Source organism: Pteropus medius, unplaced genomic scaffold, assembly GCF_902729225.1.
Source record: "Pteropus medius unplaced genomic scaffold, Ma_sr-lr_union100, whole genome shotgun sequence".
Lineage (NCBI taxonomy): Eukaryota > Metazoa > Chordata > Mammalia > Chiroptera > Pteropodidae > Pteropus > Pteropus medius.
Window position 1 is genome coordinate 19,187,180 of NW_024349802.1, and position 24,454 is coordinate 19,211,633.

The following is a 24,454-nucleotide window of genomic DNA, read 5'->3' on the forward strand; positions in this document are numbered from 1 at the left end:
TATAGATCCAATTTATTTAATAGATATAGGACTATAAAGATTGTATATTCTTTTTTGTGTTGGTTTTAGTAAGTTGTATTTTTCTAGGCATTTGTCCATTTAATATAAATTTTCACATTAATCTGCATAAAATTGCTGTAATCCTCTTGTTAGTCGATAGAATCTGTAGTGATGCCTTTTTGTTTGTCATTGGTAATTCGTGCTTTCTTTTTTTCTTGATTATTCTTTCTGGGGGATTAGCCATTTTACTGGTCACTTCAAATAATGAGTATTAATTTATTTTTATGTTATAAATTTGTTTTCTATTTATTTTTTTCTCTCAACTTATACATTTTTGGGGGCAGTTAATTTGCTTGTCTTTTTCTCTTTTCTTGAAACAATGCTTAGATAATTGATTTTTAACCATACACACACACACTTCTGAGCTTTACTGTATAGACATCCCATAAGTTGTTATATTTTCAATATTATTTAGTTTAAAATATTTTCTAGTTAAAATATGAGATCCTTAGAGGTATTTGGAAGTGTGCTACTTAATGGTTTCATTCTATTCTTTTCTGCCTTACATCATATCTTTGAAAAGTCAGCCATAAGTCTTATTTTTGACACTTTAAAGGTAACGCATCTTTTTTCTTGCTGGTTTTTAATATTTTACTGTCTTTGGTTTTCATCAATTTTATATGATATACCTAGGTTTGGTTTTCTTTTTCTTTTTCCTTAGGAATGAAACAATTTACTTTAGAACTAAATAGGACAGACTGAATAAAAGAAAATTTTATCCTAAACTTTCTCAATAGACAATTTCTCACCAGGCTGCATGCCATTGATTATATCAATCTCATATTATCTTCACAAAAGATGTATAATTTGTGTCATTTGGTTGAAGAGTCAAGTTTGAAAATGATAATCTTTCCTCTTTTGTGCTTTAGGACAATTCTCAAAACACATTTATTATGCTCTCAGCTCAAAATTGTAAAATTAAGTTTTTCTTTCAAAAATAACTTAGAGCAAGAGAATCGTTTACTTTATATATATTCATGAACAGAACTCATTCATTTTCTCCAGACCGACCACACAGATGTAACAGAGATGGCTTCTCCGTTTTAAAGACCAGAGAAAATCCTTTGCTGTTTTCATCTTGGTTTCAACACAATGGTATCAATATCCTTTTCTTCCTCTGAACTTTGGTCTGGCATCCAACATGGATATTCTACATTTAAAAAGTGGATATTGCAAAAACTTTGGTGTTTTGTTCCTTGGGACACTGTGGAGGGGCTTTTCCTTTCTGAAGCACACAGCCCTCCTGAAGCAGACGGGCGCCCAGGGCCCCTTGCACGCCCTGCCCTCTGCGTTGTCCTGGTCGTACTAGGACTGAACCTCCCATCCTCTGCGCTCTCATCCTGCTCCAGTCCGCAGTGCTGCCCAGGTTTGGTTTTCTTTGTAAATATTCTGCTTCGGGCTCATAGAGCTTTTTGAATTTGCGTCTTGATGTATTTCATCAATAGTCAATATTTCTTTAATTATCGCTTCCTCACTCTCTCTTCTCCACCTAGAATCCCAGTTTTACATATGTGAGACCTTTTCGTTATGTTCTATATGTCACTTACGCTCGTTTCTGCATTTCCTATTCTTTTTTCTCTCTCTCTGCACCAATCTGGATCTTTTCTACTCTTTTGACTAATCTTCTCTTCTTCTGTGTTTAATCTGTCTGGTTTTATACTTATCTATCAAATTAATTTCAATTGTTTTAATTTTCAGGCTACTATTTCTATTTGCTTCTTTTTAAAGAACAGATTCTCAGGAGAAATTCTCTATCTTTTCATCTATTTTCTAGAACATATTAATCATAATTATTTTATAGTTCCTGTCTGATAATACTAGGACCCGGGTTATCTATAGGTATGTTTCTATTGCCAGATATTTTATTTTATTGGATTTAGGTCATTTATTCCTATTTACTATCATGCCTGGTATTTTTGCAGTGAATACTTTAAGTTGTATATCAAAAATTATAGGGGCTCTGAATCATGTTATCTTCTAGAAATGATTAAATTTCCTTGTAGCCGGCAGAATACGGACAGATTACCTGATCCAGCCATGGATTGAGATGACTCGAAGCTGTGTTTCAGGCTTTGTAAGGGGTATTTATTTCTGGTTTACTTTATTCCTAGGGTATAACCCACTGGGGTCTCAACCAAGAGCCAGTACCTTATCTTTGGTGGGCCCTGAACTCCAACTTTTGTTTTCCTACCTCTATGGGACCGCTAAAATCATGGCTCAGATTTTTCACCTCTTAGCAGCTGCTTTTTCAAAAAGAATCTTTTTATTTTATTTTGTGATGAAACCTTCCCTGACCTTTCTCCCTAAAGTATCCCCACCGTTATTATCATTGATTCTGTTTTATTTTTAGACATGTAGAAAAGTTCCCATATACCCTTCACCTGGTTTCCCCCAATGTTAACATCTTACATAACATCGTCCATTTGTCAAAACTTAGGAAGCAATATTTATACTTTAGTTTTAACTAAACTATAGACTCTACTTGGATTTTTTTTCCTTATTGTCCTTTTACAGTTCCAGTTTCCAATTCAGGTTACCACATTACACTTAGGCATCATGTCTTTTTAGTCTCTGAATTTTGACAGATTTCGTCTTTACTTGTTTTTCGTGACCTTAGCAATTTTGAAGAGTGCTGGTCAGATATTTTGTACAATGTCACTCAGTTTGAGTTTCTATTATTTTTTTCTCATGGTTGGATGGAGGTTACGAGTTTTGGGCAGACTATCACAGCAGAGAAGTGCCCTTCTTGTCACATGATAACAGTAGGTTCACGATATCACTGTGATTGATCACTGTCGATGTTCAACTTCATCATTTGGTTACGATAGTATCTGGCAGATTTCTCCACTGTAGAGTCACTATTTTCTCATCCCCATACTCTGTTCTTTGGAGGTGAGTAAGTACAGCTCTCACTCAAGGAGAGGAAAATTAATTCTACTTCCTAGAAGAGATTATCAACGTTTGCTTGGCTTCCTAGACTCTCACACATACATGTGCATCTGAGAATTTGGCAAATGCACTGATGAGAAATTACAAGGAGAACGTTGGGCTCACTTCTCTATGGTTCCTTTTCCTCTAGGATATTGGCTCCTCCATTTCTGGCTGCCTGTAACTTTTTAATTTTTTCTTCTCGCCCAGTGAAACTGCTCTAAGCTCTAGGTCTCGACTTTTCGTTCTGCAACAACAATCCAGAAATGCCCTGAGTGGAGAAAGCATCGATTCAGGACCCACTTCAATATGTTTTCCTTTCTTCTGGCCTTCAAGTCATGGCTGCCTCGATTTCTCCCCATTGCCTTTCAATACCTAATTTTATTTTTGATCCAGTCTTTATAGTTCTCAATAGGAGGGTTTGTCAGATACCAATTGCTCCGTTATAGTCAGGAGGCAATAGGGAGCCACTGAGGGGTTCCCACCAGTACTCTGTGATGTGCTCATGGCTCCCCTTAACTAACGCACTTTTGGCCCATCCTCTCTGTCTCACCTTATGTTTGCCTCAGGGATCACCTGTTACTTTTCTACTTCTTTTCTTTTGTCAATCATTTTTTCTTCTCTGGCTCATCTACTTTTATACCCTACCATAGTCCATTACACAGAAACCAGAGCAATCTTTAAAATATTAAATCTTTGCATTGAATTCCCTTTACATCTAGAAGGTAACTGGTGCTGGGATTTAGCCCTAAGCCTAACATCATGTTTTAGACTTATGATGTGTAGTGTACACTTTAGATTATTTGTTACCATCAATTCGGTTTTCTATTAATTTTTCATGTGGCAACTTCCTCTTGAGGAAAGTATAGTTCCTTTGATGACAAAAAGATGGCCTTTTGTGGGCTTCCTTTTTGGATTTTTACCAGAAGAGTTTTGAGAGTGAGACATACGCTGTTTTTGCCCAATTAGCATGCATTCATCATTCTCCTGGTAACAGTACCTGGATTTTCCTTGAGGAGCACTCCTCACCTCAACCACTGTCAGACCAGGTGGTCTGGGTGAGCTTAGCCCAAGATCCAAAGGTGGGAGGGCCTGGCAGAGGGCTGCTTTATCAATACACCCCAGCTCCTGAATAGGGAGTTGCTCAGGAATAAGCATTATAACTCAAATCCATCCAATCACAGTTTGTTAGACTTAGTGTTTTGAGGGTGGAAATAGGAGAACCCACTCTCTTCTCCCCCCACCAAAATGAAACAGAAATGATGAAGCCAGTACTGAGGATATTAGAAGGAGAGCTGGAGAGAGCCCGATTCCCAATGATACTGTTTGAGCACCTGCATCCAGCTAGCCTCAAACCATGATCTTCTCCAACCTTTTTAGTTAAATGGACCAACTAATTTACTCTGTCCTTAAGCCAGTTTTAGTTGGACCTCTCTTCCCTTTACACTTGTAAGAGTCCTGATTCATATAGTGCCCCATAAATGCCTCTTGATGGTTGATTGACTTTGTGGACATGGAACTTGTACGTAACCAAGAGTGTAGCTGTGTAGGTTGATTAGAGGCAAAAGGGTATCACGTGTGACTTTGCAGCAAATCTCAGCATGCACTTCCCTCAGCTCTGTGCCTTGGGCCCATGACTCTTCGTGAGGGCGGGCTCTCCTTTCTCAGGTGGTGGTAATAATGAGCCAGATGGAGTGGTTATTGAGGCTTGGATATCAATTAGTGAAGCTCTAACTGCAGGAAAACCTCTCAGACATGTCCTAAGTGTCTTAATCTCTCAGTGGGCCTTCTCCTCTAAAGGCTTAGGTGGCTGGTAATATGTTTGAGCTGTTGATCCTTTCTTTGATCGTGTCTTAGAGGATTATTTTGTAATGAGATGGTGCCGAGGAACTGAGGCTGTTCTTTGGTTGACTTGGCTCACATTTAGGCCATGTCGCTTCGCTCTAGCATTCAGTTTTCTTTCTTCTCCTTCTGCTTGGGCTGGAATAGAAGACCCTCGGTAGGCTCTCACCAAAGCATGTGTCTTCTGATTCCTCCAGCTCTCACCAAAGTGTCAGAATCATCTTTAAGTAGGAAAATAGTGTTTAACAATTCCTTGCACACCCAGGACATTTTTCTCTAGTTATCATCTTATTTCAATACCCCTGCACCTGGTCTATATGGAAACTTGGGGATTGTCAGGACAGGTGTTACTAGTTTACAGATGAAGACGATCAGGTGCAGGGAGAGGACAGCTACAGTGTCCCAGATCCATTCCAAGTTCAGTACTCTGTTGTTACAGTACCCATGACCCTCCGACTGCCCAGTTCTTTGTGACAGCAGATGGTCAGTACTATTTCTTCTTCAGAACACATCGCTACATTTTCATCACATGTGACGCAGCTGGAAAAGATATCTCCTCTGAACCTATACAGCACTCTTTCAGGTATTCTTATAGTTTTGTAATTTTATTCCTTGTAACAGAATCATTTGTGTGTATTTTTATCATCTTCTTTAGAATTTAAGCTTCCTAGTCCCCTCAGCACATAGATAGCAACATGTTTGATCTGCGGTAGGTATTCAGACAGTGTTTATTGAGAGTGTGGACAGTAAATAAATGCCTTAAATTTTTTTTCTACATGTGGGAGTGGGGAGGGATCAGGGGAGGTAGGAGTAGCATCTGAAGTAGTCATAACTATTGTTTCCAAAGTTCCAAAGAGGACTTAGGAGTAAGTTAGGTGGAGTAAGGGTTAAAATTTGTGCCATCCCAAAGAGCAGAAACAAACAATGGCTAGACATTTTAGGGAGACATATTTTAGCTCAGTATAGGATTTTCTATAGCCAAAGCTTTTAAAAGATAATTAAGGTCTGTGTTATTGAAGGTATGAAAGCAGGTACTTAATACTGGTGATCACTTGACAAGGGTAGCACATAGGAGATTCACGAGTCTTAGTAGGGATTAGGCTTCTAGGCTCCTTTCCCACACATAGTAGTAGTTAGTATTCAAGAGATCTTTGTATAGTCGGCTTTGGAATGTTTTGGGGAGTAAACCTTATACTCAAAAGATAAATCCTCACACATTTGATAGACACGTAGGCAGTGGTCACAATGTTTTAAGAATGTGGGCTCCAGGGTTCAAATTCTGGCTCCCCTACTTACTAACGCATGCTCTTGGCAAAGTTACTTGACATCTCTGAACCTTAGTTTCCTTACTTTTAAAATGGTAATAATGACAGTACCTGCATCACTAGCGTGTAGTCAGGCACAAAGAGCACATAGCATGTAGCCTAATGCAGAGAAAGTGCCCCCCCTTTTTTTTTTTACGCCTACAGCACCTGGTCTTCCTAGGTGGTCTCCCATCCAAGTACTAACCAGGCCCGACCCTGCTTAGCTTCCGAGATCAGATGGGATCGGGCTTGTTCAGGGTGGCATGGCCATAGGAAAGGCCCAATTTTTATCGTTGTTATTACCACCACTTCCCCTCTTCCATTGTGACCCCTAGTTTGCGGCTGTGACCTGCACTTCCCGGGAGCTGTCTCAGTCCTTCACTCCTGGTAGGATCTCAGGACTCAGGCAGAAAAGGTCAGGGCAGGTCCCCCAGAGACATCAGAGCTTGTGCCTCTGAGCAGTCAGTTGACAGCTGACTGTGCGACTGGAGATCTGAGCCTTTGAGGATCCTGTTCTCTTTCCAAAGCAAACAATGCAAGATAGAAACACAGCATCGTTTCTCTGGTCTCTTCTGGGATCCTGGCTGCTGGCACTCATTAAAGGTAGTTTTCTCCTGAATTTCAGAAGCAAGGGGTCCTTTTTGTTTTAAAAGCTTAGAGTCTAACATTGGGTTCCTAAAAGGCTGACAGCAATTTCTTCAGTTTCCCCCCAAATCCCTGACCTGAATTTCCAGTGCCTGGGTTATTAATGCATCAGCAAAACACATGCCCCACGAATAGAAAATTCGTTCTTGTTCTTCGGTCACTTAGAGAATGGTGAGAGGAGATCACTAGTCCCCAGCCCGCCCCTTGGTTGACAGCACAGTTGCTCCCAGAGTAATTCTCTATTCCGCAAAGTTTGAGATTTAATAAGGGTGGAACAAAATTGACTCAAAAACTCTCTCTTTTGTAAATTCTTCTTTTATATAAGCTCCTTGATAAGAAAACATTATATATATTAGGTAATTAATAAATATTTTTTATCTACTTAATATCATCTCCATTTTAAAGAAGAGGAATTAGGAAGTATTATCACTTCTGCTTTAGAGGTAAACACAGAAGCACAGTCACCCCACTCAGCTAGTAAGGGATACAGGTCAGATCGGTCTGACTCCAAAACTTGAGCATTTATGGTGAATCATGCTATCTTCTGTTAGGAGGTTATAGGAGAGGATTTATTATTTACATAATAGATATAACAAATTAACAGAACACAGTTGTAGAAGTCTCAGACACAATAACATATGTGTACAATGAGCTAATACATCTTTACATTGAGCACTAAGGCCAACTCTGAGAGGTCTATTCATATCCTTGATTTACAGGTAGGACAAATAGACTCCAGAAGGTCAAGAAGGATTACCCAAGGAGGCAAAGCTAGGCTGCAAGCCCTACTTCTTGAACAACTGGGTGATGTACTTTATCACAATGCAGTTGTAACCCTATAAGAAATAAATTTAAAAATCATTCTTAAGATATATCTCCTTTAATTTTTTTCAAAGCACTTTAAGGAATCTTCGTGGAGTTTCTCAGTGATCCATCCAGCTCAGCAGGGCAGGCTTTCGGCACCCTGTTTTAGGAACGACAGACCTGCAGTGGGGAGGTTTGCCTACCGGCAAATAAGTTGACCAGTGAGCAAGATGGGTTCAAACCAGCCGTTCTCACTTATGTGAGGTTCAGCTTTGGTCCTCCTCTGTTTCATTTTTTTGTCCTGCCCACCTTCCCAGCTCCTTGAGTTGTTAAGTTTCTTTTGACTGCCCAGAGTCTCCAGTCTGCTGCTTCCTTGGGTCTCCCCGTGTTAGTCATTCATTTGATCAGCACCTTGTATGCCAGAGCATTGCCAAGGGAAACGTTTACCTGAAAACCAGTTATTCTGCTTTACTCCTCCTTCTGCATCCTTAGCTCTCTCCCTAACCCCCGTAACTGGTACCCGTCCTACCCCTCAGGGACCTCAGTGCTCATAAACAATTGTGTTTTATAGATGATTGTGGCAACCTAAAGTGTTACCCTTGTGTAACAGAGGTCAGCGTGAGGATGGGAATAGGTCAATGACACGTTCTTAGAGACAGGAAGAGAGCTTGATATTGAGATTAAGAGATCAGTCTTTGGAGGTGGATAAGTGTGTTCGAGTGTTTGGCCCTTGTTAGCCATGTGACTTTGGGCAAGTTGAGTTGCTTTTCAGCCTTGTTTCCTAATCTACCAAATGTGCCTAATTTATAGGGTTATTGTGATGATTATAGGAGGTAATATAAACTGTTTAGCACAAAGCATGCACTCTTTTATTATTATAGTAAGTGCTGAATAAATGGTAGCACCATTAATTAGGTAGATAAGACTTACATAAAAAGAGTAATTAAAATACAAAGCAGGGACTATATTTTAATGACTGCAGAATCCCCAGTGCCTCGCTAGCCACCTGGCATAAAGTTGGGGTGCTAGGTGTACAACTATGTACCATTCGTTGAATGCTATTCTTGCTCGAGGCATGTGCTGAGTCGAGCACGCATGATGCTATTTAATCCTCCCAACAACCCCTGCAGATGGTATTCTGGCTCTCTTACAGATGTTATAGATGATGAAGTTGAGGCTTGGAGAGTCTGAGTCACCCATGGTCACGTGGGCTGCTTTAAAGACTACAAACTAGTAAAGTTAAGGTTTCAAGCCAGTTATGTCTGACACCCAGGCCTCTGTTCACTTGTTTATGCAGTGAGTGAGTTATTCATTCAGGCACCGTTCTTGAAGATCTCCACTGGGGAAAGTACTGGATCTAGTGCCAGGAATGCAGTGGGGAAGATGGCATAATTCCTGTCCTTCAGGAATTCATTGTCCAGAGAAACAGACTCCTATAACATGGGGAGGGATGGATGAGGGCCATGCAGAGGGTGGTGTGGGGGCCCTGGGCACACTCCAGAGGGACTCTTGCCTCCAGGAGAAGGTGGACTTCAAACTTTGGAGATGGGTCAATGGTAGAGGAGGGCATTCTGGAGAGTATGCTTGGCCCGTGGGTCGCAGCAGAGGGTATGGAGGCGAGCAGTGGGGAATAAAGCTGGAGAGAAAAGCGAAGACCAAACTGCGGGAAGTACTGACGAGCAGTTTGAGGAGGGTGGGCAAAGTTGAGTTAGAGATTAACACAGACTTGGGTATGTGAGTGCTGGCATACTCAAAGTGTTTGCTAGAACATGGAAGAGCCATGATGAATTTGTAGCGTTTTTTTTTTTTTTCTCTTTTCTTTTAATGAGACAACCTTCCATGCCAAAGGAAGAAGCTCTAACTTTCAGGTAGGTGGGCAAGATCAGGATAGGTCATTTTAGGTAGTGGGAGTTTTGGGGTCTTCTCACATCAGACACTAGTTCTCAACTGTCTTGTTCTACTTCTTTCTCAGGAGATTGTGAGCATGGAATGAGATCAGGTGAGCTCTCTGAAAGCCTCAAAGCCCTCTGTTCACTGGGGTGACTATCGCTAAGGAGGTACAAAGATGGGCCTTGTTTCTCTGATGATTCTGCCAGGGGCCCGTTCTGCTGCTTCCGTGGAGCTCCTTGGAGAGGCCCTGCTAGGCATTTTCTGCAGCTGCAGTGCAGCCACATTGCCTTACACTGTTATTCCACCGACCAATTGTGAGGTTATCAAGTTATCGAACACTCTGGGAGCACTGCAGGTGGGAGGCAGCTCCCGCAAACTGCATTTGCTTCTCTGTGATTACATTGCAGTCTATAAAGGAAGAACAGTTCCCGTGTTTATGTATGGGTTTCAAAAAGACGGTGAGAGCAAGCAATTGAGCATATGATGCTTTATTTTTTCTTTTTAAAAATTACTTTCGAGGCTGCTCCATTCCCTTTTTTATTCTCATGCCAGTTCTGTGTGGTGTAATATAGTCAGTGGCTCTGGCAAACTGGCCCTAAATATTTCTTCTGTAGATGGGGTCAGAGCAGGGTAGTGGGGTCCAGTACTGAGAGCTCTTGATTTGGAAACCAAAGTTCCTCACTATAGTCACCCTAATTTTCTCTTGTCAAGGCCCTTCTTTAACTTTGGCTGGGATTAGAGCAACTCAATGTGGTCAATATCTCTCATGATGACTGAGGAGAATGAATGTCACTGGTTAAGAAACAGAAGGACAGTCATCAAGACTTAAATTATACTGTTTAGCATTTGAAATATTTTGAAGCTAGGAATTCAAGTGGGTCCTCAGTGGTACAAAAGTCAAGAGCCACCAGTCCTAATTATTCTCTTTATCCCCACGGGCCTTCTCTAGAGACCCTGGTCCACATCTTCCTATCTCCCTTACGTAGAAGAGCATAGAACTGTAACCTTGACCATCCACTGATATGGTGAACATTTGAGTAAACAAGAAGGGTTGTATCTAAAACCCGTGGCAAGATATTTCAGGCCACTCACAATTTAGAAGCCACATCTCTTTTTAGTCTCATCTCTATTTACTCTTTTATTCAGTTGGCCTGGAATGCTGTTTCTAAATTTTATGTCTAATGAAATCCTAGACATTATCCAAAGTCCTGCTGAAAGGCCACATCTTCCCTAAAGTTTTTTTCTGCACTCAGTCCAGATGTTTCTCTCCTGCTCGTACAAACATATGGTACTTTGCTCGTGCAGTTCCCAGAATGTGAGCTTCGTGAGCCTGGAGGCCTGGAAGATGGTTTTACATTGGAAAAGACATGGAATTGAAGCACATGGTGAGAAAGTTGTTTCCTCTTCGGTATTTATGACTGCGTCACAGAGAAGGCCTCATCTTGGTGCACTGTGACTTTGACACTTTTTTTTTTGCCACTTGCCAGTTTCTTTTATTCAAATAAAGACAGAAGGAAGAGCAAGCCTTAGGCCCAGAGTCTTTGGTGAGTGGTTGTAGGTTAGCTAGAGTTTAATAGCAATCATTTAATTATTATTTTTTTAATTTATGTTCATCTTCTAGTTTTTGCAAGTAACATGGGTTTTTCATTTATAAAAGTATCATAACATTAAAAAAGACACTTATTTAAGTCAACAAGTGAGTTGACTTTGAAAAAAAGGATTAAATAATAGAAGTTTCCCACAGATATGACAAGTACATGGACGGCGGAATGCAGTGATGGAAATAAAACTGAAATGAATTCTCTAGGAGTGGACTTGGTTATGCCGCCTTTTCTCGCAAGTCTCTGAGGGCAGGAGCTATGCCTCATTCGTCTCCGAGATATTCTAGAACAGGGACTGGCAAATTGTCATTCACAAGCTAAATCTGGCCCACTGCCTGTTTTTGTATGGCCCACATGCTAGAAATAGTTCTTACATTTTTAAAAAGGTTGTATAAAATCGAAAGAGTAATATTTTGACATGTGAAAAATGACATGAATTTCAAATTTCATTTCTATTGTAAATATAGTCACCCCTTTTGGTTTATGTATCATCTATGGCTGCTTTCATGCCTCATTGGCAGGGTTGAGCAGTTGTGACAGAGATGGCACAGTCCACAAGCCCAAAGTGTTTACTCTGTGGCCTTTGCAGAAAAAGTTTGCTGACCCCTGTTCTAGAGGATTACCAGGCTTGGAGTCAGGAGGCCTGGGGTCGACCCTGGCACTCCCACTTTGTCGCCAGGTGACCTTGGGCAAATCAAGTCCTCTCTCCAGGCTTCAGTTTTTCCATTTATAAAGCGGAGTTAATATTACCTAACTCATAGGGCAGTTATGAGATTGGATGCATGTGAATCCACTTTATAAATGTGAAAGAGTTATAAAAATGAGAGAGATATCTATTTCTCTCAGTAGTTCTAACTTTTGTGAAAGACAATATGCACTCATAAATACCGACTCCAGTTTCTTGTATTTTCTGATGGAATCTGGATGTTTGTTTTTCAGCTAAGTAGAGATTATTCTCTCGTTTTTCTAATATTCATTATTTTGCTATATGCAAGTTGTATTTTTTCTCAGTGGTAATTAGGAAGTACTCCTCTCCTCTTTTTTCTTTTGAACTTCTTAATTTTGACCACTGCATCCCAACTGTATCCCAGTCAATTGTGTCCCAACCCAGGATTCCTCCTCTAGACCAAATTTTACTTAACGAATACTATTACATCAGAAACCAGAAAGTATTTCTGTTCAATATTGTCTTAGATACGCTGTGCTCTGTAAGAATATGCTTAACTTCTCTTTGCCAAGTCGCTCAGGTAGGGATATTTGCATGAAATTTGTGTGCGTGTGTGTGTGTGTAAGTGTAAGAAACAGTAGTTGGATGAAAGACGCTAAAAGAAATTATTTGACATTTATTGAGCATTTACTATGTGTTGGGTACTGCGCTAAAGCATTTTACACTCATTGTTTTGTTTGATGCTCTCGATAATACAAAGAGGAAGATAAAGTTGTTATGCCTACCTAATAGTCTGAGGTACTGAGGCTGGCTAAGGGTTGAGGTTACTTGCTCAAGATCTCCTAGCAGGAGGAGGCTGATGCTGGAGTCATCACCCTCCATGTTCAGCTATGTGAGAGTTGGTAGGCCCAGTAGGCATACTGCTACTCGTGCATGGCAAGCTTTCTTGGCCTCCATTTGTGCTCCCTTTGTCATGCGTTTGCCCCACCTGACTCCTTGTGGCACTACATTGCAGTTACCTGTGTAGCCCTCTGTATCTCCAGCTATCCTATAAGCCTGAGGAAGGCAGTGGCCTTATCTTTCCTGTTCATTGTTGTATCATGGCACCTGGCACAGGCCCGGAATGGAGTGGATGCCCGCAAATGTTTACTGAATGGATGAATGAGTAAATACGTATAACGAGCATTTATGTAGCTCAACATATTCACCTAGAATCTAAGGGAAAGAAAAATGATATGGTCGTACTTCTTGCCAGCCGTGAATTTCTCTACTGCTAAGGAAGCTTTGGGAAAAGAAAGGAAAAAGGAAGTAATGAGCCCTAGTTTTTATTTCAGTTGGAAAAACAAGGCAACAGGATATATTGAGAAAGTAAGAAAAATGTTTCACACCACATATTTTTTCCAATTAATCCAGTGTTTCTTCAGTTTTAGTCTTTTGTATTCTATCTTTATGATTGTTGCCATATCTGTGAACTAGCTATATTATTTATTTAATATTTTTTAAAATAGCCCACTTTAAAACACACACACACACACACACACAGACACACACACACACACACACATTTAACAGAATCTTAATAACACTATAACAAATGGGAAAGTCATTATCACTTGCTTTAAAAAGGAGATGATGTGAACGTAAATATAACAAAAATAAGAAAAGTAATTACATTCTAGCAGATACCGTGGCCTGCTGAAAGGGCCTAGCCAAGGCCTGCTTTTTGTTAAAAAGGATGATTAAGAAGTGGTAGACTAGTGTAAAAGACATACTAGTTCCAATTGAGGCTTTCTTTTTTATAATGAGCAGAATTTAAGGAGAATTGGAGAGGAAATAACTTCCTCTTTAAGTGACTCAGTGTGATTTAATGTCATGTCTGCGTCCTACCTAAAACTGCCTCCTGTACCACGTAGAGTGAATGCCACCCTGACTGGAAAGTGCTGAGTCAGTGGAAGTGGCCTACTCTCTCCTTAGCTGCGACATCATAGACAATCCTGCTAAAAGCTATCTTTCTTTTGAAAAGCTATTTTTTTCCTGTGTCCATTTACAACTCTCTTCCCAAGGGAGGCAGGAAGACAGAGGGCAAGCTGCCAGTGGTCGGGGCCCATTCACCCAGAGCCACTTATGCTCCAGGGCTTCAGGGGCTCAGCAGCCCAGGCCACGCTGAGAGCCTGGAGGTGAGCTGCAGCCCCAAGATGGAGTTGGGGAATCAGGGGGTCTGGGAACTTCTGCAAACAAAGCAGGTCTACTTCAAGTCACCTCTTTAGCTCAGAACATTTTATTCTAGTGAAATCCCTCTCCTGCCCCAATTCACTCACTGCAAAAACCAACATGATTTATCTTCTGGAGGGAAGGGTGCAGACTTCAGCTTGGGTTTTTTTGTTTAGTTTTGTTTTTCTTTTTTGGTTCAAGCAACAGCCCAGCCTAAGTCACTTGAAGATAAAAGGAGAAAAAAGCCTAGAGAAGGTCACCAAATTGCAGGTTTGAAAACAAAAATCAACATGGGGATTATCTCAAAGGTTGGGGAGAAGATTGCCTTAGTGTTCTTGAGAGGCAACAAAAGAGGTTTCCATGTCAATGTTTGCTTTGCCCTATTTCTGTTGGAATCAGACTTTGAAAAATTTTACAAGCCTTAGAATCAGGGGATCCTAGAGTTCTGCATGCTTCCTTAGAATGGGAGAGGGAACTAATGTTCTCTGAGCAGCTGTGGCTGAAGGGTGCAGGGTACAGCCCCCATCGTTGCCCAGCATCACTCAGAGGTAGAGGAAGAGTCAGCCACTTTTACACATCAGGAGGAGCTCACCCAAGGTCATACAGCCTCTAAGTAGTAGAGCCAGGACTGAGCTGTATTACCCTGGTTCTAAACCTATGCTGCTTATACCGCTGCCCTCCAAGGGTCATGGGACTAGAACCCAAGGTTTGGAAGGGCCATCTAGGCCTTTATTTAATGTTCTACCCATACAAAATGTAGTACAGGGCCCCCAGCAGAGTCAGCCTCCACACGCCTCCTTGTCCTATGGAGTTAACCTGTTCCAGTGACCAGAAACGCTAATTGTTAGTGGCTTTCACTCAAGTAAAAACCACCATCCTTCTCTGCTTTCCCTCGGCACCTCCTTTTTCTCCACTGATATCTCATCAAAGACCCTTGAAGTGGGGTTACCATCCCTAGCTTCCAAACAAAGGGACCCTAGGAGACTGGGCATTTAAGAATTTCATTTTGTGTAAACTCAGACCAAGATATGATTGTTTTCTTTTCAAAGCCATAAATCCTACAGGATTTATTCCATTCATTTCCTGCTGCCAAGAATTTTACAAAGTATTTCCCTGACCAAGGAAGCTGTTCATTTCAGAGCAGATGAGAGGAGTCCAAGGTGATTTATTTAGGCCGTGCAGGGGCTAAAGGCCTGTGTTAGGTTAGGCCAAAGGTGCTCACTTGCTGAGATTGGCAAACAGCTTGACCAAGACACCAAGGAGTCACCAGCCTCTCATTAGGGCTCTGTGCAGATGGTGACACTCAACCTTCTTGCACATGGCATGTTTGTCTGCAGAGGCTGTGGACGTGCTGGGACAGAGGCCATATGGCTGGGATTTCCCAGGCCGCCTGTCCAGTGAGTGATGGTCCCCTGTCTGGGCCTGCTGGGTGCTGTAGAGGATGGATCTGGTGAAGAAGGCTAAAGGGAGGAGCCCTGAGTTTGGTGCTTTGTGCTAATTCACTCTGTTGTTTTGGTCAAGACCTTCCTCTCTCTGGGCCTTACTTTCATTTTCTCTAAAAAGGCAATAATTATATGGACACTTCCAGATCATACAATCCCTGGAAAAGAGAAACACATACACACTATCCCTATCCATTAGATAGAGTGTGCCGCCCTAGGCTCGGCACGGCAGGCAGCCCCACGCCTTCCGCTGAACTGAACAGAATTGTCAGCGTCTCTTCCCCAGTTCCTCCTCGTCCCTGGATCCTGATTATTGGCTTCAGTTTCATGGCTGCACCCTGGTCTCCTTCCTGATCCCTGGTAATGGCTCATCACTACTGTTCTTCGGTATCGTCCATGCCACTATTAGGAGACACTCTGGTGTTGGTTATAAAACTTCCTGTCAAGCCTGCCTAGGGGTTCTGCAAAGACCTGGAGTTCCAGAATGATTATGTACCAAAAATGTTGCTTTGGCAAATTTCCTAACTTACAGGTTCCTTGTCCTCTTTTAAGAGTACTCTCTTTTTATATTTGTGGGTTGTTCTGAGCTTGAATATGAGATGAAAAATGAGGAGACTCTTTGTAAAGCAGCATGAAAAGATGAAGCAGTGCAATCGTGTGGTTAGAGATGAGGGATCTGGCTGGGGCACATTGCCTGGGTTTGAACTCTACCCCTGTGCCTTCCGTGTAACATGAGACAAGTTACCTAAGCTTATTGCTGGAGGCAGACGGTTCTAACACACCCCACAGAGCTGTTGTAAGGATTACATTTTATATCTATTAAGCATCGAGAACAGAACCTGACATCGAGTTAGAAGTCAATAAAAACCGTTATTGCTGTGACTGCATTTATATTTTTATTACTGTTAGTGTGGACTACATACTGTGTAGAGAGAGAACTTCATTGGAGGCAAAGAGGGATGAATCGGTGGAGACTTCCCGGAGGAGGGAGGCTTTCACTTGTCCTTGGCGTCTGACTAGGGGGAAATTCCAAGCAAAGGAAAGAGTGAAGACAAACACCAAAAATGAAGGGGAGAGTAAGATGCCCTAGAGTAAGATGCTAAATTGTTGATTGATTGTGTCTTTTCTTCTGGAGCCTGTGTGTAGAGTTGGGGGGTTGCTTGTTTGTTTTACTCCCTTGGGGACAGGCTCTCTCTGACCTCCTTTTGGGGGAAATGTGGAGGAGGAAAAGAATAAGGGCTTCTCATTCAGACAGATCTGGGTTTGAATCTTGGCTCTGCTCCTTACTGGCAGAGGGACTTTGAGCTAAGTGATGTAACCTCCTGGTTAAATCCTTTCTCCACTTGTAAAGTGAGAAAGGATTTAAGTGAAGAGATCTCCTTTTGTCTCCCCTGATCCTCCTCCCTCTCTCTCTCTCTCTCTTTCCTTCCTTCTTCATTCTCACCTCTCCCCCATCGCTCTTTTGGAGAAGACAATCTCCTGTACTGCTCCAGGGCTGCCTCCCATAGGCACGTCTGGTTGCCATCTCTGGCAGGGTGCCAAGGAGATGGTGTCATGGGAGAAAAGTGTAGACACCATTGAAACAAGGTGAAGGGGCATTCTGTAGAACTGGAAAGGTCCTAAGGATTTCTTTAGCATGGGTCACAAACAATCAGAATAAAGTTTGTTTTGCTGTGTTTTTGTTATACCCTTCCAGAATTTTAGTCAAGTGACAGTATGAGAAGCTTAGCACCATTGCCATCTACCTACCTACCTACAAACATACATATACGCGCATACACACACGTATGTAAACTGCCCCCCATCACTTAAATTTGTGTACCCTGATCTAGTTTACCCTCTTCATCTTAGAGTCAAGGAAGCTGAGGTCAAGAGGACAGAATTGACTTGCCCAAGGTCACACAATGGATAGGCTGGATCACTTGGGTCTCAAACCTGAGTTCTTTTCCTTACACAGAGAATAGTGTCTAAAGCAGGGTGGAACTGGAATGGGAGGAGATACTTTACAGGAAAAAAAAAAAGAATTTGTCTTACAGGTGAGGTCGATTTTCTTAGATTGTTTTGACTGTTCAGTCTAGAATGAGTTTTCATCTTTGCACCTGAGGCTTCGGCTCCCCTGCCTCCTATCAAGGCCTCTCCTGCGGGCATGTTTTCAAACATGATGAATTGCCGTGGTCAGCCACGGCGGCGCGCCATGCCCAGGGGAGCCGGTCCTCGGCTCCTTGGCCAGCCCGCAGCTCCAGCAGACCAGCCTGCTGCGTGTGTCCCTGCATAGACACTGTCACTGCTGCTGCATTTCCTCTGTCCCAGTGGAGGCGTCACAAATCAGCGAGAGGGACGTGTCCACTCCGTGGCTTGGCAGAGCGGAGAGAAGAGGTGGGTGAAATTTCTTCTGGTGACCTGGGGCTTGAATTACCCCCACTGGACTCCTTAGGTTTTGCAGTGTCTCTTGTAGAAATGGATTCAGCTGGAGGCTGTGCTATGGACATGCCTGGTGCTCTAGTCACTGTCCCATAGGCACAGCCAGCGCTTTGCTATTCATTTCGGTATTTCAGCGGGCATTTGTTGAGCCTCTGATCTCGTGCTGCATGAAATTGTGTGTGTGGGGCGGAAGATACAGAATTGAAAGACAAGTTCTGACCATTCATACTTACATTCTAGTTGAGGAGCATGTACAAAAGTTAAATAATGTTATAAGCCTATAGGGGAAATATCACCAGGTAGCATATTAAGCCATAGAGTAAGTATTTATTAACTGCCTTCTAGGGCTAGGCGTTGGTTTATTATGGTTGCCTTTCACTGGTCACTGAGCTTTGGAGTTCACTGTCACTGAGAATTCACTGAGTTTAAGGTGGTCTGGAAGAAGGAAAAAGCTCAGCAGGGTGTAAGGTTTCAGCATCCTAATAGTTATAAGATTTGTTTATCACCTGAATGGTGTTAAGCGCATTATATGGAGGCTTCATTATCCCCCTTTGAAGGAGGGACAGTCATCATCCCATTTTACAGATGGGCCCTAGGTGCAGAGAGTATGAGAACCCCCTTTCCTCCCCACAGGTCACTGGCTGGTAAGTGGCAGGACTGAGATTGAACCCCACATCTCCTGGCTCAATCCCTAAAGACTTGGCTCTTCTTGTGTGAATTGAAGTCCAGGCAGGCCAAGGAGGAAAGCTCTTCATGGGTTAGAACTTTCTGAAATGTTTCAAGCTTCCTTTTAATTCCAAAGATAAAAAAGGAAACGGATATCGACATAACTTTTTAAATACCCCCCCGGGCCTTCTAGGCTGCCCAGTTGCTCAAAGCGAGGACATTAACCTCCCCATCATTAAACTTGTTCCTGTGGAGGAACCAGCCCCACTCACCAAGCACATTTTCTCCTGTGACATCTGATGGCCCTTAGGCTGCCTGGCTCCCCCAGGCACCACCTGCATGGCAACCGAGTTACTTGGCTTTATTGAGACTCAATTTTTTTTTTTTTTTTTTTTTATAAATGGGGAGAACAGTTGCTACCTTTGAAGTGTTGTGAGGGTTAAATAAGGTAACATTAAGTGGACAGTTCCTAGAGAAAGAGCTCAAACAAGTTAGCTTTCTTAATTATTATTCTGTACATTATATTTTGCCTTAATTTTGATTGTTTTATTAGACTCTAATCTCCCCAAGGTACTTCTCACCCCATAGAACCTAGTATCAGGCCTGAAACACAGTAGGAGGCAAAAACGAATGAATGGCTGAAGAGATGTTTTTGTGTTTATATTGGACAATGTTGAGCGCTCATTAACCGTTAGCCTCCCATTCTTTAATCAGTCGTATTTTTATCTGCTTTTCATTTTTTTACTCTTTTTCCCCACTCACCAATCACTGTTCATTTCCAACTAGAGACGAGTAGTGGTGCCAGGAATTAAAAAAAAAATTTTTTTTTTTGTAATAGAAATGTTTAAAAGTACAAAAAATGTAGAGAGAATGGTATAGTAAACTTATTCAGTTTTAGCGTTTATTGCCATTTTACTAATTTTAACTATCTACTTTAAAAAAAACCAAAAAACGAGCATTTTAAACACCAGAATCATGTCATTTTAGCTTTAAGTACTTCATATCTATCTTAAATAGGACTTGAAAGGGACTTGAAAATTATTGTGCCCAGTAAGAAGATTTACAATAAACCCTTAAGGTCATCTATAACCAGTCTTATTTAAATTTCTGATTGTCTCAAAACTTGTCTTTTAATAGTTGATTTTTTGAAATCAGGATTTAAAGAAGGTTTGCACATTGTATTTGGTAATTATGTGTCTTAAGTCTCTCTTATTTTCTAATAGTTTTTAATACCATTGACCTGTTAGAGAAATTGGGTCTTTTGTAGATTATCCCACATTATGGATTTAGGTGATTACTTCTTCCTGGTAGTGTTTAAGTTGTTCTTTTATCCCTGATATTTTTGTGGTATTAAGTCTAGAATGTGATTATCTTCAGGCTTAACTTTTTAGGCTAGATGACCTTGTAATGAGTGTGTTCTTCCTTTTCTACCACATCCTGGAAATGTAATGTCCGGCCATCCTAATTTTCATGATGTCAACCTTGTTCCACTTTAGTGACGCTCTCTATCACCTTTTTACTTAATGGTTTTAGGATCCAGATGATCTTGTCTAGATCCGTCTTTTCATTCATGATTGCAAAATGATGACTTTTGGATTCTTTTGTTCCTTCCAGGGCCTCTTTTGTCTCTTTTTTCTACCCTTATCTTTTTTTTTTTTTTTTTTTTAAATAGCATCCAGCAACCTTCAAAGTGAACATGTATGGGGCTTCCCAAAATCAGTTCATAGATTGGAACTGAACTGGCTAACTAAAAATCAATGGGGAGCTTCATAAAAATACAGATCTTGTGGTTTCTGACTCCAAAGGTCTGGAGAAAGATCAGGAAGTAGTTTTAGTTTTCAAATCAAGTTGCTAAAATACAGCCAGTGCAGGGAAGGGAAGGTTTTAAATCCATCGCCACTTGTTATTGTGAAGGATGCAATTTGCCGCCATGTATGCATGTCCTTGTTTGATAGAACACCAGATTGGGGACCAGCAAGGGTGAAAGAAGCTTAAATGAATTGGGGAATGTTTGGGGGATATTGCGGCTTCTCCGTGATGCCCCTCACTTGGACTATGGCTATGCTTTCTTTTGCTGATCATGGCCACCCTCATTGCACGAACCTCAGAAACTTCATAGTGCATTAATATATTATTCCTTTGTGCCTCTCCCCAGTCTAGATCTAATTACTCTGAGCTGTTGGGACTTGAGCATGATGACAGAGGATTTTCTAGGATTATGCTTAACATGTGACATTCAATTACCACTTCCCAGGAGGGCAAGGGTTAGCCAGGCAGGGAGCTGATAGGAACAGATAGCATTTCCAGATAAGAATGGTAAGGGACTCAATTTCTAAAGGGACTCTAGAGTGGTGCTGCCTAAACTTTAGTGCAAGGTTGTTAAAAAAGAAATCCTGAGATTCTCCCACCTGACAATAGGTTTTCGTAGGTCTGGGGTAGAACCCAGGAGTTAGCATTTTTAACAAGCTCCCAGATGAATTTTGATGAATGAAGCTCATGGACCTGGAGAGTCCTTATAGCGGGCTCTCAAAAACCTTTAGAGACCGGAGACTCAAAGGCATCTGGAAAAAGCAAAGAAGGGTGTGAAGCGTGTACTGACCTGGAGGTTAGGAAACTAGGTTTGAACCTGGCTCTGTCGGTAAACCCTGATCCTCTGCGAACCCTTCTTCCCAGGCCTTACTTGCCCTTGTGTAAAATAAGGGGGCTGGTTGGATCTGTGATTTATTTTTTTTAAAGCATTTAGACTGTTTTTTTGCACTTTTAGCATTTAAATGATTACATGGTGGTTGTTGCAGTGGCAACGGGGGCATGGAGTTAGCTCACGCAGCATAACCACTTCTCTCATCAGATCTTGGGACTCCTGCCTCCTGCCAGCCACACATAGCCCTAGACCCTTGTAGAATCAGTTTGAAAACCACTGGACTGGGTGATGCCTAAAGTTTCTTCCCCTGCTAACATTCAGTGATTCTGGGTTTATCCTTCTATACATGAACACAGATCCAAATCCCAGGCAGCACTCTTCTTATAAACTTGATGAGAAAGTTGGAATGCCATACGGCAGCTTATCCCCCCAGTAGAAATTAACCTAGATGCACGTCTGCTGATGATGGATAGATGGGGCAAGGCAGGGCTTTCTGAGTTCTTACTTTTAACAGTGCGTGGTGCTGGGCATCATGGGGTAAGGTAGACACAGCTCCTTCTTTCAAGAAACTTACCTTTCATTTAGGGATGTTTCAACATGAAAAATGAACAAATTAACATTATGTGGAGGTACGGAGTGTAAAATTGGTGCTAAATAGAAGAGTGCTTTGAGAAATACACTGATAGCTTGAAGAATGATTGGGTTTATTTACCACTGTTCATAAAAAGTAATATACATACACATGTAGTTGTTTATTAGAAAACACAGGTGTTAGGTTTATTATAGAAATCCAGCTCCCATTAGTTTAAGAAGGGATCTTTTGGACCACGTGATTAGGAATTTTAGGGATCACTCCAGGTCCAGGCATCACTGGATCTAGAAGCTCAAATGCTGTCATTAGAGCTCTTTCTCCATTCCCTGGCTCTACTTTCTGCTCCGTCTTGCCTTCATTCTAAGGCAGGATTTTTCTAAATAGAAGTGACATAATAAGGCTCTCAATAATTCTTGGTTTATTATGACCTTGCCAACTTAAAATTTCAGAGAAAGAGCAAGGTCCTCTTAACAGTAGACTGGGCCACGAGCTCCCCTCTGAGCCATCCACTGTGTGCAGGGGACAGAGAATGTGGCTGGCCTGCGTCACGCCACAGTCACTGAAGGGGTGGGGGTGATCGGGATGGGGATGAGAGCACTGTGATTGCCCTGTCACACTGTTTGGGTGGGATGGGGATGAGAGCACTGTGATTGCCCTGTCACACTGTTTGGGTGGGATGGGTTGTTCTCCAAAGGAGAATCAGGCCTGCAGAAGCAACAGCTTCTAACACTAAGCTAACACTGAAGAGGTTCATGCACACACACAGGTGTACATATGCAGAAAAAAGTTAAAGTTACTTTAGGTAAAAAAAAAAAAAAAAAAAAAGCCATGATAGAAAACAGTTCATACAATAATAGTCCATTTTTAAAAATTTTTTAAAAATTATAGTCTATTTCTGTATTCACAAATATATATGCTGTGAATGTATAAACACAAAATGTGTTATTTTTTTGTACAGGGTTTTTCCACTTGACAAGCCTAGACATCATCCTTTGCTATCAGATATCACCTTACCGTATTTTGTTATATGGTTGTAGAATGATTCAGATGATAACTGAGTTCCCTCAGGAGAGCTGGCGTTGGGATCTGCCGTCCCAGCTGACCCGCTAACTCGTGTTTCCGGTCAAAGGATGTCTACCTGGGATCTATGTTTCGGGTCCTTTCCAATGGGACCCAGCCACTCAAGCCCCATGCAAGCTTAGGGAGCTGAGCGGGACCTTTAGACAGGAATGTATCGACTGCTTCTGAAATAGGAACCTCAGGGCCCAGGCCTTTATACATAGCCTTTGTCTCAGCAACCTTGTGCAGAGCAGGCGTTTTGGGGGTCGAGGCAGAAAAGATCAAGGACAAGTAAAAGCCGCAGACACTGGCCAGTGGAAAGTAGGTTGTTCTAAAGCTGAGGGTTGAATTTGGGCTTGACAGTGACGCAGTGTGAGTCCAGACAAGTGTGTGCACGCCGAGGATTCAGCTGCATCTACCTTATAGAACTGTTGCAGGTAAAACAGCTTCAGACAAAATGGTAAGGAGAGGGAAACTCGGAGTTGCCCAGAGTAAGTGCTGCTTGCTTTGGGCTCTGAGGTGTCTTGACTAGACTTGCTGGTAGCCCTGGCGACAGTGTCATGGTGACAGTGGAAGACCTGTCAGGTCATCAGCCTGTGTCAGGCCGGAGGAGGGCACAGTTTGGGTGAGACCCTCAACTGGTGGCCATGCAAAAGGCCACCCACTTTTACTCCTGGAAAAGACTGACCTGTTAGCTGACTGACCCACTAAGACACAAGGAAAGGAGCTTGGAGAGAGGAGAAGCTGGGTGCTGCTCTTCCATCTCAGAGCAGAGCCCTTCAAGCTGAAAAATAAATCCATAGGAAAAAAGAAAAAGATAGGAGGGCTGTGGGTCCATCTCTTCAAAGGAAATTGTACTTGAGTGGGAGAGCGTGGCGTTGTCGGGACTGGCCCTGTGGATTTGACGACGTACGGTTCTACTGCTTGCCGGCTCTATGGCTTCGAACAAGTTATTTAATTTCCTAACCCTCAGTTTCCTCATGTCTAAAATGGGGATCAAAATAACAGCAACTTTATAGGCTCATTGGGAGTATTAAATGAGATGATGCACGTAAATATGCTTACCGTAGTGCCTGACGGATAATAAATGCTCAAGAAATATTAGCCGACGCGATTAACAGGGAATAGAGATAAAGGAGGCCGCGTCTCGATTAGAGCAGAGGGAAGAGTGTCCCGCCCTCGCCTGAACTCCTGCCCCTCTGTCCACGTTCGCTGAACTCTTAGGGATACAAGGAGCATCGTTTGAAAGGCGCTTTCTAGACCACTGTATTTGATATCATTACACATATAGTGACACGTAGGCAAGGGAACGAGCACCCAGCATGTTATAGGAGAGAGTGCGCTCAGCCAGAGTTCTGCATTCTAGTCCAGGTTCTGTCCTGAAGTTCACTTTGAGACTTGAGCTACTTCACCTCGCTGGGCCTCAGTTTCCCCATTTGTAAAATGGGCTCTTAGATGGCTGGTCTTTCGACTGTTCTGGTGCACTCAGATTTCAGAGAGGTACTGGTGATTGCTGCAGTGGGGACTCCAAGCCCCCAACTTTATGACAACCAGATTTTATCAGTTGGTTATGCTGGGTTCTATGTAAGATTCCTTTTGAGAACAGGGTCCTCTTGTAGCCTCTTCTGCTAGTTGCTTTCTAAGGGTTCTCGCAACTCTAGCACTGTATAAAATAGGACTA

At 42.1% G+C, this 24,454-nt stretch overlaps 1 long non-coding RNA gene and 1 other non-coding gene across 2 annotated transcripts in view; one reads left to right on the plus strand and one right to left on the minus strand.

Moving 5' to 3' along the window:
* LOC120581602 (uncharacterized) overlaps positions 1 to 24,454 on the plus strand; it is a 327,878-nt gene that overhangs the window by 86,805 nt on the left and 216,619 nt on the right. The window lies entirely within an intron of this gene.
* Positions 6,291 to 6,409, minus strand: LOC120581700 (5S ribosomal RNA). Its single transcript, XR_005647371.1, has one exon. It is a non-coding gene; the product is annotated as a 5S ribosomal RNA (ribosomal RNA).